Here is a 15,758-nt window from a genome sequence, read left to right as displayed (position 1 = left end):
TGCTTGCCTGCTGGGGTCATCAGCAGTTTCAGACATGTGGTGCCATCTTGGAGAAGGGCATCGATAGGGAAAACAAATTTAAAAATATTGAAAACCACTGCTGTCAGCTTTGCCCTGCATCAGCCAATCTAGAACAGGTATATGTCTGCAACAGATCAATTGGGGCACCATACTTTTCATCTTGGTTGGGGTGGGTGTTGGTTTGGAAGTCTGAAAAATCTACCTGGCACATAGAACAGTGTTTTGATCCTGTTCTGTTAGCTGAGCTGATATCTGAATATCAAAGCAAGGCAAAGGCCATGTGTTTAATTGGCCCCTCTATTAGAACTCCATTTTATATCCTATATTAATAACTCTAATACTATGAAATACTGATTGAGACCAGTCTTGTTATATGCTTTATTTCCTTTATCTTTAGAAGATTATTACAGAGCAGATTATTATCATTTTCATTTTATAAGCAGGATGAGGTTTAGACATCCACAGATGCCCACTAAGGAGTGCTGAGTGGGTGTTTCATTCCATCTGAACCTTGGGCCACAAGGCCCAGTTGACAGCAAAGATCTTGTGTGTCCATCTCCTGCCCAAAGGGGCTCTGCACTCTGAGAAGCTCTTGAAATCAAACATACCATGCCCTCTTGTTGAGTGAGGAGGGTCTGGCTCCAGTGGGGCTTGTGTGGAGGCCAGGCCAGAGCACTGACCATCCCCTCAAACCTTTCAGGTCAATATCAAGGACATGTCTTTGACTCTGAGACTCAGAACCTATCTGAGGAACATGGAAATACTCTGTAGTGGTCACCCCAAGATCCTGCACAGTGGGAAACACCTTCCCAGCTGTGGGGACTCAGGGTATACTAACATGGAAGACTGACTCTTGGGACTTTTCTAGCTCTATCATTTGAACAGCCACAGATCTCTTCCTGCCTTTAAGGTTTAGAAATTGCACAGTATGAAACTGGCCAGAAAAGAACTCTGCTTGTTAATTATGTGTTTCCACTACTGACACTATTTGTGGATTTTGGCTGGAGCTGTTTGCTTTTCCTGAGGGCAAGTTGCAACCTAGCTCTTTATATGAGTCCTTTTGGAAAGGAGGTTGTACCTGAAACTGATATTCCATATATGCTTGAGACCAAAATAAATGGGCCTGATGGACAAGAGGGTGAACACTGGTAACTAACAGCTGTACCGTGCTGCGATATTGTCTACAGAGTTTTCAATTTGCTGCGTGATTCTGTGCATGTTGTGGATATGTATACACATGTTGATATGTTTGTACATGTGTTCAGTTCTTCTCAATTCCTTTCTTCATAAAATCCTGACAGGGGGAAAAAGACTATCACTTGATCTCATTAATAGATCACGATCCTAGAATAGGTAGAAACTCCTCTGTTGTGAGTACCACTACAACCAGGGCAGGGCAGAGAAGGGCCACTTTGCTTCCCCTCTTCCTCTCCCCTAGGGACTGTGTGGCCTGGGGCTGCAATGGTGACTCTTGCTGGCAGGCCTTCTTCATAGTGCATAGCAAACTTGGGAGCCTCAGGTCCTATCCCACCCCGATAGCGTCTGTGATCTCTCAAGTCCATTCTGGCTGTGTTCTAGGTGTTCTTCCCCACCACCTTCTCTAGTTCCTTCCTGAAACCACCCTAAAAATACCAAGGCATCTTCAGTATCTTTACCTGAGAAATGTTTGAAACAATGTGTTTGTTCCCAGTATTAGTCAATTTCTGTGTTTCCATTTCTAATACACAAATTTGAGACAGAGACTTGTAGACCTCTCCATAATTATATTTGCAAAATTTCATGTCATAAAACGATTTCCATAAGACACCCACTACTTCAGTGAGGACATGTGTTTTAGAATTCCTGAATCCAGACTGGAACATTCACTTTTTCTTAGTCTTTTAAAGGTTCTTCCCTACTACTCATAGACTTTTTTCCCTCTGTTTTTTATTCTGCCTTATTCTCTGTCAAGTTGCCTTGGGATGCAATCTCATACTAGTGTGTTAACTGCTACTGCTGCTTTTTTTTTTTTTTTTCCATTTAGATGTGAGTATCAGCATGACAGAGAACATATATTAAAATTGGAGAATTTTCACTGGGTTAATGAGTAGCAAATTTTGCATATGAACAAAATTGACTCTTTCAAGCAATTTTTAATGAAGGAATGTATATTCATTTTCAAATTCAGTTGCATAATCTCCACTCTATCTCCTCAGTAAGCATTGAGATGAAAGAGAAGTTAATGTGTCCTAATTTGTTTACTTTCCTCAGAAGGAACGCTGGGCAAGATGTTTAACCCTTCAGGGGCTGGGTACTTCTGGTTCTCGGGCAGCATCTTGATCAGTCGTTCTTCTTGCATGGCATTGGACCACTTCTAGGCTATGGAGTCTGTCTGAATCCTGGAGACTACTATGTCCACATAGGCACCAGCTCCAATAGGTTGTCATTTCTGCATCTGTCTCCCTAAGGGTGTTTTATGTTAGCTCAGATAAAAAAGAAGCCTTTTCCAGATAAAACATAAGGTAAAGCAGAAATATACACATTCAATTAGTGATACAATGTGCCTCATACTATGAATAATAGCACTTCCTCCAACCTAAGGACAATGCTACTTGCTGCATCTGTTTTCATTATTTTTGACATTATTTATGGTGAACTCTCACATACTTTTCCTGACTAAAGTCACCCTCTAATTTCCTAATTTTTATCAGAGTATCTTAATGTCCTAGGGAAGGGAAGACAAAATATAGAGGCCAATTGGTTTTCATTTTTTAACTGTACTTATTCAAGGTAAATACATTTTATATCCTTTTTGAATAAATATTTAATCAACGTTATTATTTTGGTCCTGGAGATTGAACCTAGAGCCTGTGCAAGCTATGCATGCACTCTACCACTAAGCCACACCCATGCTCCCATTTAATTATTTTTATTAAGGTATTGTATCGGTTTTCTGGTCCACCATAACAAAGTATTACAGCTTGAATGCTTTAAATAACAGAACTTTGTTGTCTTATAGCTCAGGAAGCTGGAAATTCAAGATCAAGGCATCCATTGGCTTTTCTGAAGGTTGTGAAGAAAAGATCTAAGGAACACAATTTAGCTCAAAATAGGCTATGAATGACACATAACCCCAAAGACATGATTCTGGGCACCCAGTTATGGGCAACTTGAGGGAAGTAATACCTGATTATTTGAGTGGCCTCATATAATTTTTCAAGGCTTACTAAAATGCAAAACAAGTAACATCTTTGTGTTGACGATACCACAATACAGTTTTATTAAAATTAAAAGGAGCACTAGACTGGGAATTGGAAGGTCTTGGTTCAAGCCTACCACCAATTACCTGAGGCATTGCACATCAGTTTGACCTTGGAGGAGGAGTAGGGGGCTGTGGAGAATCCTGGAACCCCACTGGCTTTCTAGTCTGATCAGTGCTGGCCACATATGCCCCTCACTAAGTTGTGATGTTGCTTTCTTTTCACTGATACCGTACTTTAGGTGTCATTTTCAACAATTCCTTAGTCAGCAGGCACATCAGGTCAGCATCTCTCAAATTGCCATCGTATGTTGTGAGGGGAGCAAATGTGAGGGGGAATAAATGGCAGAAATGGCTCTGAGAATGTAAAGGAAATAAATGGCAAAAGTAACTTTGTCTTAGATAAAGGCAAAAGGAAGGCATCCTTAAAAGCAAACATCTAAGGAGACATGAGGAGTGGGTTTCTCACCCAAAAAATAAAGTACAATGTCTTTCCCCTAGATAAGGGAGACAGAAGCATTCTTAAAGACAAACATCTACAGAGATGAAATACAGACTCCTTAAGGAAGATAGCACAGCAAACTTTCCCAAGATAAACAAAAATATTGTGTCACCAAAATAATGAGCAGTAGTCATAAAACGTGTATGGCAGGTCTCAAGGACAGGATGGACAAGGTCCTCCTGGAATGCCCAGTCTGATAAGGATAGGGTCAACAAGAAGTTAATTAGACAGCCAATTATAGATGCAACTTCAAAGTAAAGTAGGGGGTGCCAAAGTCAGGCTCCATGTATTTATCTCTTAAATTTCAGCCATTCTATGGCTTAGTTCTTTCACTGAGACCCATCTGTCAGGGTGCTTTGTTATCCTTTCAATAAATTTTGTACTTGCTTTAACTCTTAACTTCTCATCCAGCATCTTCAATCATCAACTATGCCAAGACATGCATTTGGGAACAACACACCAGTATCAATGTCACATACACAGTTAGGACCAGTATCTTACACAGCATGAAAACAGATGTGGTTTAAAAAAAAGAAATAAAAAAATCCTATCTTGGAGGTTCCATCTTCAGAGTCTATCAGCTGATGGGTTCAAATAGACCACATCTTTGTCCCACTGCAAGACATGATTGAAAGGGCTGCACACTGGGCAGGAAGCCCTGGAGCCAACTACAAAGATGCAGGCAACCCCTTATCCATGCCACAACAGTGACCTGTGAGTAGCCATGGTCAGCCAAGCTTTCCTCTACTGTCCACCTGCAGGGAGAGAAGCTTTGTGTCTGGATAACAGAGTAGAGAAAAGATTTTTGAGCGTTTCTATAGACATCCCAAAGAGCATTAAAAATCCTTTCTTCCTTTTGATGTCTTAATGTTCTTTTTTATATATTTGGACTAGTCAGGTAGAAATATAAGGGTTGAGATACAGTTAACACTGCATCCATGGGCTCTGTATCCACAGATTCAACCAACTGGAGACTGAAACTCTTTGAAAATTCCAGAGAGCTCTCCAAAGCAAAACTTGAATTAACCATGTGCCGTGCACTATGCTGAATCAATGTGAATGAAGTGAAATATATATAGGCTTTTTGTTAGGTATAACAAGGAATGTAGCAATGATTTAAAGATCACAGGAGGATCTTTATAGGCAAATAATGAACTATATTATATATGAGACTTGAGTTGAGTGTCTGTGGATTCTGGTATGAGCAGAGGGTCCAGGAATCAATTCCCTGCAGAAACAGATGACTTAATGTGATCAAGTGGCATTTTAAATTTGATGCCAGGATTAAATTTGAAATCAATGTTAAATTTGATAACTTTAAGTCCCTTTAGAATGAATTTGATGAACAATATTCTCTTGTGCTATGTGTGCCTGGCTCCAAACTCTACCCCCCTACCCTTGGGGAAATAGGGGAAAATAGGCCATGAGCTGCATGCTATGCAGAGTGGTGAGGGATTCCATAAGGGTCTAGGTTGGTGGCTTAGGTGTGTGGGAAGTAATTTGAGAACTTTTGGAAGTGTGTGATTTGTCTGGAGATATCCATAGTAGCAGAGAGAACAGGAAGTTCCATTTAAAGACTAAAACAGCTGGATGACATGACTTGGAGAAGGTGGGTGGTATTATCACAAGACCAGGAGCCAGTGCTTCCAAACTGGAGTGGATGCTGTGGTCAGCTGGTGCTCTCTGAACTCTAGGATGAGCTTGAACTGAGTGCATTCAGACCCTAAAAGAATTTTCAAGTGTGTCAAAGGGGGTTAGCCATATTGTTCCAGGCTGCTGGACTCAGCCTAGATTCCTTCCTTTCCCCAGGATGTATGCTGTTCTCATGGTATCCTTCTCCCACACCTGGCCCTGGGTAACTCAGGCTGTGGGTCATTTGCTGTCCCTGCAGATTGACTCTGATCGTACCACTTTCATACACTCTCTTGAAAGCATAGTGGAAAGCGAGTGACTGAATGTGAGGTTATTAAAGAGACAACTTGAGTGTGATGTTAGCTATGAGAACGGGACCAGGCACTTTTCCTTCAGTGAGCTGCTGCAGGTTTCAATTTATGCACATTCCACCTGACTGGAGTAGAGCAGTGAGTCATCATGAAGAATTTAAGACTTCTTGTGCAGTGATCTGGCCTCTTTGTAAGGTTGGTGACTTGATGTCTTACCCCAACCCCCATTCCTGTCTAGCAATATGCCTCATTCGAAATAGTTCATTAGTACCTTGTTGATGAAGCTTACAGGAAGTATGTCTCATGGTGGTCAGCTAAAAGGCTTGAGAGGATAGGATGACCACCTAATGTTGTCTGTCTTGGGTATCCTGGTGAGGTGGAGAGAACATGGGATCAGGAAGAAAGAGGCCAGCGTTATTTTGACTCAAGGACTGCCTTATTAGGCACATCATTGGTGAGACTAATAAAGTCTTTCCTTGTAAAATGAAAGGTTTTCTTTCTTTCCAAAGAAGCATTATTTTTGACTTTGAGTATTTTCAACATTGGGAAAATGTTCCCAAAGCATTTTGCAAAAAGCAAGAAAACTGGTGTTGCTGGCTGGGTGTCATACACAGATGCTTCCTTCCCTCTTAAATACCTAAGAAACCTGAGAAATAATTACTCTGTTAGATGGTTGGAGAAGTCAGTACTTTATGATGGTATTTTTTAAAGATGAATCCCATTTCACAGTCTCCTTCCATCTCTAAGGTTTGGTACACATTACGGGGTAGAGAGGATTTCAATTGTATGGGTGAGAAGATGCAAATTTCCTCAAGTCTGGTTCTCAGGAGGAGGGCAGAGGGGGGCAAGGTAGGGGTTACTCTATCTCCTTTGTCACAGGATATTCCCTGAAAGGACTATAGTCACTCCAACAGATGTGTTGATGGAAAGCTGGAGGTGGCCTGACAACTTCCCATTCCTCCTGATCACAGTGCTTGGTTGTCAGGCATCACGAGAGGATGACAAAGGAGGCTCTGAGTGAGACAGATGAAGACAGGACTTTTCACCTCTGGAAGACCAATTCCTGTGTATGACACACATCCAGCTAGAAAGCCTGAGTGAGTGGAATGTCCAGGTGTGATCTGATACCATGAAATTATTTCTCTTCACCTGTTCACTGAGACACCACAACATAACTCCTCAGAAGTATTCATTTTCCTTATTTCAGTTCTCTGAAAGATTTAAATTCAGAGCTGCCTGTTTGTTTTCTAGTTTTCCTTTACATCTTGCTTTTAAGTGTCTGCATTGCTGAAGGCTTAGTGTGCCTGTAATGAGTGAGAGTCTGAGATCATTCCAGAATTCATCCACTTAAATAAAAATTCTAAAGCATGGTATGGACTGTAGGCCACACTTGTTCTGTTTTTGTTAGTGGCTTCCTACAGCTTATTGAACAAGCTACATATTCATTAATGTACTAAGTACTCAGTGACATTTATGTGCTATTTGTCAGTCTCTGGGTTTGGGAGATGAAGCAATGAATGGGACAGGTGAAAGTCCCTGCTCGAGAGTCACTTACAGTTGGGGAAGTCTATGTGCAGTAGGGAATAAAATTGCACTGGACTTGAAAGGAAGTAAGTGCTATGTGGTTGAGGAAATGTATGATCTGTGGGGAGAGTCAGGAGCATGAAGCAGGGAGCTGGATTTCTTAATGTGGTTGGGCTGTACCCTCCCAGGAAGGTAATGTTAGAGGGGAAGGTACAGAAACACAAAGGAAAGAGTGTTCCAGGTCAGAGGACCAGCCAGTGCAAAGTCTCTCAGGAGTTTTGTTATAAACGAGAAATGGGCAGTGGAGAGAGGGGATTAGGGCAGAAAATGTTTCCTTTTTAAGTAGGATGCTAATGGGAATAATCTAGTAAGATTGGGGAATTGGGGAACACTGTGTTCTTGAAGGAGAAAAGACCTCATCAAGTGGAGAAATTAAATCCAGGTAGGAGCATGGCAACTCATCCATGGCAACAAAGCCTGTTTGAGTTTACTGAACAGATTTTCCAGTCTTCCTTGAACACAGATCTCTCTCTCTCTCTCTCTCTCTCTCTCTTCTCTCTCTCTGTCTCAATCTCTCTCTCTCTCTCTCACCCTCTTCCTCTCCTTCTCCATGTACTATCTCCCAGCAGCCCATGGAGCCAATGTTTGAGAGGCATTAGGAAATATTACTTTGGGACTGAAGACGTGAACACAGACTAGGACTTGATGAAATTGAATGTTTCCATCAGCCCCATGACTCATAGGCAGCTATCACAAGACATTTATCTTTAAAAATATCAGCACATAATAATTGACATGGAAAATTTCATGATTGGAACTACAGTACATTTCATGAATACAAAGGAGTTCAAATATTAGTGTAATGGTTTGAAGAATAAGCCAACTTACTTGTTTTCCAAAACCACAAAAACCACAATAATACTCTAGACTTTCCTGATATAAAAAATAAATTTCTTTGAAAGGGTGCCTGTCAATTCCTTTACTGCTTTTCACCTCCTTCAATCCACAGCATCCTTGAGTTGGGTCCAAAAGAAGGAGAAATTGAGCCTGTTGGGTTTGGTTGAGCAGTGGTTCCCAGAAGATGTTGCAGTTGGATCTTGACATGTCTTGGGAGGAGTAGAGACTGAAGGGTTGATAGAGAATCAGGCTTGAAATGTCAAATTCCTGCTTTAAAAAAGATCAGCTCAATCCAACAGACCTGTCATTTATACATTTTGACTGTTTCTTTTCCTTGGGCTTTACATCGGTTAACCTTAGTAAATACCTTTCTTCTATTTAGTTAGTAGTTATTGTACTCAACATAAATTCACATGCCTGATACTCCCAGAGCCTAGAGTTGTTGGAAGTCCCTGTCAGCTGCTCCCAGCCTTCCCTGACCACTGAGTGGGACCGGACATAGGTAGATGGTTGATGACATGAACTGTGAAGGGAAATGGAAGAAATACACTCCTTAAACTCTCTAACTCTACCCTTTTGCATACCCCACATGTCTGCTACAGTCTCTTCTCCCTGCTGGAGAAGGATGGAATCATCCATCTTCTCCATGTTCTTTCTCTCAACATCAGTAGTAATAATGCTTCTCTTAAAATTCTTTCCTACTTCCTAACACATGAGGTCATTTATCTTCAAAGAAACTTAGAAGTACAGCTAAAGCAGTTGACTCAGCTCAGTTAGCTCCCCAAAGGTCTCATGGCATCTTCATGACCCTCATTCCACTCCCCCAATGAACCATTGATTACCACTATCATTGTTAAGCATTTGTGTGGAAACTTTGTCACTCATGCATTCCACTCCTTTATATTGGGGTGTCTGGCATGTTTCATTGTCTCATGAGTCATGCTCAGATTTCACTAGCGCTTCTTAACTTGAGATGTATGGAAGTTTGGACATCTGTGATGAGTTTTGATGACCACAAAAGGGACAAGTATGTGCTTAGTGCCTAGGGTCAGAGATGCGAATTTTAACAAAAGACACAGTTCTGTGCAATGAAGAATTAAGTCTAGCCAAATTCACAAACAAAGAGTAAGTGACATTTATTCTTCCATTTATGAGAAATATGCTCACCTGTCCAAATTCAAAGAATGAACTCAGAAACACATGAAGGACAGTGAAAGTGAGACTTTAAAGACGTTCTTGCAAAATGAAGTGTCTGGTGATCTAGGCATATCCAGAGCGGTTACAATAAGCATTTTTATCTCTAGCATGCAGATTCCTCTCCCCAGTTCCTCATTGGCTGAGTGCTACAGGGTGTACAGGTGTTGCCTAAGTTTATTATTTCCTATTAGATTATTTAAAAATATGCCTCTCTTGGGATTGATCAAATTCTAGAAGTAGACTTAAGTCTCCCCTTCTCTTTTTATCTTTATTATGGGAAGACCTCCCTGTGATACATGTTTTCTGGCCAACTACATGGTTTTTACCCATTTCCTCATTGCAGTTTACCCCCCTCAGTTTAAGTTCCCTTGTCAGTTGACTCTAACATCTGCAAGTTGATACACAAGCAAGTGGCCAGTAATCATTCACTCAGGGTTAAATGCCTTGCCTTGAAAATGCACCACCACTGACTTTTTCTACTACATTCACTTGTTCAGAAAAGATTTTTTTCATGCCCACTGAAGCCATATGTTTTTCTAAGTTCTGGGCGGGATGTGCAGATGAATAATGTGCAGCTCTTAAACTTAACAAACCCACTGCTTAATGTAGCAGGTAATGTACACCCATGGTTCTAATAAGAACAGGAAAGGGAGAAAGACTGGGAGACACCAAGGCTCTGGAAGTGGCAGGAGTGACTGATCCCAGTTGTCATCACATCTTCACCCAACAACCAAAATCTAGGAGAAATCCTTTAGAAGGAGAATTCTGCGTGTGATCAGAATTCTGAATTGCAGACCTCAAAAGCTGCCTCTTCAAAGTACTGGACCTGGGCATGAGTCTTGTCTTCTCTCTATGGAGTTCCTGAGATCCCTTTAGATTCTCAGACTGAATAATGAGAGAACTTTGTCACTTGCTTGTCACAGGACCTTGAGACAGTGATTTGAAGACTTGGAAAGTTACGTTTCCTCTCTTGGAATAGAATACTAATTGTCTATCTTCCTACCTCACTAGTTGTAGTACATAGTGACTCATCCTGCTTGACTTGAGCAGACTGGATACTCTGAGTGGCAGGCTACTCTGTTCAGGGGCAGCTCTAACTGCCAGACAATTCTTCCAACTACTGATGCTGAAGGTCAGGAAGGATTTGATGTTTTTGAATGGTGTTATATTTGGAGAGGTGTTGATACATGTGGGCATCCTCTCTTCTCCCTGACCTCCCCTACCAATGAGTTACACAAAGTAGGATCAGTAAGATGAAGAAAGAGGATTCACGTTTCCCTTTGCTCAGGTCTGGAGGAGCATGTGTGCTTCTGATCATTCACACAGCCTAAATGTAAACGTTGGTGTCCCTCAAATTACTCCTTCCCCAGCCTCCCCTCCACACCTAAGTCATAAATCATAACATACTCCATCCATGGGTGGTTGAGGAAGGCCGTGAAAAGCACAGCTGATGAGCAACAGAAACAGCGATCATCTCTCCTTGTATTCTGAAGGGGACAAGGAAGGAAAGGGAGAGGGCAAGATAGCAGAAGGCCAAAGGCACTGGTCCTTCCTTTTCTAGCTGCCCTCACCACATTCTGGGCTTTCTTAGGTTGATGAGGACTGCTCCTGGGTGGTGGTGTTCATGGGACTCAGGGAGAGAAGCAGGGATGGGGAGAATGAGTAGAGGTCAGGGCTATGTTTGAATCTGGAAATAGAAAGTTGCCACCACCCCACATTTGAATCACAGTTCTGCACTCTGAGGGACAAAGACAACAGCCAGTTTCTCTGTGTAGCTCTTCCTGTAGTGTGACTTTGATTTAACATACTCATCACTTTCCTGTCTTCGAACTCACTGGATGGTGTTAATGGAGACAAGCAGCAGATAAAATGTGATTAACAAGAGGTTACTAAAGTGTAAATCAAGGAGGTGCCACCTGCAGAAAATATATGGTGACAATTAAATGCTCACAAGATCAGAGGATCCTTTTAGAAAGACTTAAATACATAAGAGAGGTAAATTTTAATTGTGCAGTTTATTTGTATTGCTTTTCTGGGGTTTCCAGAATAGAGATGATTACAGAGACGATTCTGGAATATATTAGTTGGATTCATGCCCTCTTGATAATACGTTAAATCTCTTTCTGAGATCACTTAGACATCCCTAACTTTATTATATTCCCTTTTTATTGTTACTGTTACAAGTGAATGGTTATCTAGTGTGGAGAAAATAGAGGAAAAAATACTTAATATTGCATCAGTCCATTTTGTGTTGCTATAGCAATACCCAACATAATATTATTCAGAGAGGCTTATTTAGCTCACAGTGTTGAAGGGTGAAAGTCCAAGATCTGGTATCCCCTCTGCTGAGAGCCCTGTGGCTGTGTTTCAGCATAATGGGGCCTCCACTGGGTCAAGAATCCAAGGACCTCTTCAGAATCTGTTAGTGTAGAAGTTGGTGGAGGCACACAACACCTCAACCTTAAATATGAACCCCTTTTAATTATTAAGACCCTAGAGAGGAAATGAAGTAAAAAATGAAATGGTACCCCCTGCCCCTATTCTCCTACCTTGCCCTCTTTACTTCCTCTCTTTCTGAGTTATTCTTTCACATCTCCTTCCTTGATAGTTGAGGTTCATTATGTACACAAATTGTTCATACCTTTCTTGTCTAACATTTTTTTCCAACAACTTTATTTGGATTTTGTCAATCTCTTTTTTAAAATCCTTTCTAACTTATTTGTTATTTCTGCTATTATTTTTATTCTTTTATGTATTTTCAATATGCTATGTTGTTTCTGTTACAAATTGAGACTAACAGTTAATTATTTATCTTTTAAGTACTTTTTTCCCCATTAAATTGATATACATCCTTAGATGATAACTCTTTTTTTAAAAACCAGAACTTTGACCATAGCTTATAGAGCTGATATGCAGCTAAAAATATATTGTTTTCTAGATACTTGCAGTGTTTCTATTTTCTCTTTTATCTAAATGATGGCTAGGTTAATTTTTTAATTCCTAGGAAGAAATTCTCAGGAATTTTTAAACATAAAGTTACTCAGCTTACTTATAGTAAGAAAAATTAAAACTACTGGTAGCATAGTTTTACCTATCATGTGGACAGAATTCAACAACTGCATGGTATCCTTGCCACATTCTATGGCTAAATCTTAAATTTTGCGTTGCAGTAAAAATTATCTTGATTATTTTCATTTTTGGATTTATGGCATTTTCTGTATCAATTAGTAACTAATTTGTTTTTGTGATTGATTTATGGGTACTGGAAAAGAATTTCTAATCCCTTATTTTTAAGGGGAAAAAATTCAGCTTGTGATAATTTTCTTAGTTTAAGATTTTTCCAACCTTAGTTTGTGTCTTTTTGATCTGGCTTAGGGTAAGAAAGGTGTACAGTAGCCCTGCAATATTTGGATGTCCTTGTCTATTTTTGCTGTGGTATTTGTTTTTTGAATATTTGTGCTATTACTTTATGCACTGGTCTGCAAACTTGTGTTCTGGGTCTTATTTAATGTTTTATGGACATAAGTCTACCTTGTACAGTTTAAAGATGGAGAAACCTTTTTCTTTATTTTTCTTCTTTCCTCCCCATCTTCCTTCCTTCCCTCCCTTCCTTTCTTTTTTTTTTTAGTATTTCCATTTGTTTGCTATTCTTTATCCACAATCTCATTAAAGTTTTCTGAAGTATTTTGTTTCACATCTTTTTCTGTTTTTTTACATACACACACAAACATACAATCTTATGTATATATATAGTCTTTAGTCTTCTGTTTTTGGTGTATTTATAATTTTTCTCTCAAACTAATATTTAGTAATGTTTTATTATTTCCCTAGTGGTTACCTTATAACTTTATGTGAAGAATATCAACTTAAAGTGTCTTCTCTTATTTCATTCTATACTTTCTTTCCTCTATTATACAAACTTAGTTGACATAATTAGCTTAACATTATCTTTTATACAGTTAAAGACACTTACAGTCTACATTTGTCAATATGAAATATGATTTTAAAAATGAAAACTTGACTTGGGTATGCTCTAACTTATTTTTCCTCTCTTCTCCATTTCCCTTATCCTTCCCTTAGTTGTAATATTATTTTCTCACATTTCAGGGAATGTAACATTTCCAATCTGCCTTGTCACCTTAATTTCCATTTTTATTTTATTCTTACATTTACTGGAAAATGTATTCACTGCTTACCATTATCTCTTTTACTCTAATTCTCTAGTTATCATTTTGTGGGCTGATGTTTGTCTTCCAGTAATTTTCTTAAGAAGATCTTATAAGATAATACAACTGGAGTCCTTACATACTTCAAATTCTTTGTAGCATTTGTATTTAAAGATATTTTGCTTGGTGTGAAATCATTGGTTTTTAGTTTCCTTAAATATATTGTAAAAATAGCTCTATTATTTTTGGTATTTAGTCTTACTATTTTATCTTTTATGTGTCTTGGTACTTTTGGCCAGCTGCCAATAACCTGAAAATTCAACATATCTATTACACTGCATTTCATCATTGACCATGCTAGAACAATGTTCCATGACACAGATGTATTCTTTGAATGAGCAGATTTAGGCTTTCTTCTATGGAATCCCCTAACATAGTCTAGCTTTACAGACTTACTATTCTTTACTATTTTGTCGTACTTCTTCAGGGAGTACAATTACATGAATCTCTTCTTATGCCCCTAGTCCATAAAATTTCCCTAATTCTTTAAACTCTTTATTTCTCTTTCTTTGTTGCATTTCTTCTATGTACATTCTATGTCCTTACTGTGTTTTATGCATAATCAACTGCACTATTTTCCTTCCATTTTTGTCATCATTTGTCTGTTGGCTATGTTTTTTTGCATCTATTTCTTTCTAAATTTGTTCAGTTCACATTTCATACTTTTTTGTTATCTTGTCATCTTATCACTCAAATTTAATAATTTTTCTGTTGAGCATTTCTTACAGAAGGGCTTAGCTTATTAAATATTTTGAAATAGATAAAATATTTTTACTTGCTCCATGCAGCCATCTTTTTTAGCATTCATTCTTCATTTGTTAATAATTATGAAACTCTCAACCTCCTTTTATTTCTTTTGTACATGCTGTTCTCAATTTTTGTTGTGATTATTACTCATCTGGAATAAATTGGTATTTCTGACCAGGTATCTCCCAGAGGTCCTATTGGTGGGAGGACCAGGTGACATTAGTGGTCACACACCTCAAAGTCTTTCTTTCCATTGTTCCAAAGATGAGTTCTTCCTACAGATATGTGGATCTCTCACCAAGCCCACCCTCTTCTTTTTCTGGGAAATAGTGTCTGGGGCTGCATGGCTTCTCACAGTACCTGACATAACACGCAACTGGACAACCACTTACCACATGCTGTTGTGTGTATTTTCCCTTAAGAATGTGCCACTAAGTTTTAAGAGGTGTATTTTCAAAGGTGCATTCAAAGATCTACAGAAAATTAGTTTTGCTATGGAAATCTCTCCTACTTACGTTTTTATGGGACTCTTACATGAACATGGTTGTTTTCAGCAGACTTTTCAAATTCTTGAAGGTCTTTTTTAAGCATTTAAGAAAGTTCAAATATACATTTCCCCCTCCTTTTGGTGATTTTGGGATAATTTCTAGGAACACATTAAAAAGCCTGCATTCACTGGTGGAATGCAGGCAGTAGAGTGCTTGCCTAGCAAACATGAGTCCCTGAGTTTAAATCCTCAGTACTGCCAAAAAGAAAAAAAAAAATAGATCAGTCCAAGGTTTTTCATTTGGGATACATTGAAATTAATAGGCATAGGCAATGACTGCTTAAATAGAACTCAAATGGCTCAGCAAGTAAGAGAAAGGATTGACAAATGGAACTACATGAAATTAAAAAGCTCCTTTACAACAAAAAAAATGGTCTCTAAATTGAAGAGGCTTCTAACAGAATGGGAAAAAATCTTTGTTAGTTATACATCTAACCAGAAGATACAAGGAGCTCAAAAAATTAAACTCCCCCAAAATCAATGACCTAATGAAGAAATGGGCAAATGAACTGAACAGAGCTTTTTCAAAGTAAAAAGCCCAAATGTTTAAAGAACATATGAAGAAATGCTCACCATCCCTGGCCATAAAGGAAATGCAAATCAAAACCACATTAAGGTTCTACATCACTCCTGTTAACATGACTACCATCAAGAGCACAAACAACACAAATGTTGGTGAAGATGTGGGAAAAAAGGAACCCTCATACACTGTTGGTGGGTATGTAAGCTAGTACAACCACTATGGAAAACAGTATGGAGGTTCCTCAAAAAACTACAAATAGAACTTCCATATTATCCAGCAATACCACTACTAGGGATATACCTGAAGGAATGTAAATCAGGTTACAATAAAGACACCTGCACACCCATGTTTATTGCAGCATTATTCACAATAGCTAAGCAACAGAAATAGCCA

At 39.1% G+C, this 15,758-nt stretch overlaps 1 pseudogene; it reads left to right on the top strand.

Moving 5' to 3' along the window:
- Positions 1 to 1,147: 1,147 nt before the first annotated feature.
- Positions 1,148 to 15,758, top strand: part of LOC141418107 (ATP-binding cassette sub-family A member 13-like) — a 38,300-nt pseudogene continuing 23,689 nt past the window's right edge.

The sequence above is a fragment of the Castor canadensis genome, chromosome 2 (genome assembly GCF_047511655.1).
Source record: "Castor canadensis chromosome 2, mCasCan1.hap1v2, whole genome shotgun sequence".
In the NCBI taxonomy this organism is placed as follows: domain Eukaryota; kingdom Metazoa; phylum Chordata; class Mammalia; order Rodentia; family Castoridae; genus Castor; species Castor canadensis.
The sequence above is the reverse complement of the archived record's forward strand: the minus strand, read 5'-3'. Positions and strand labels throughout refer to the sequence as shown.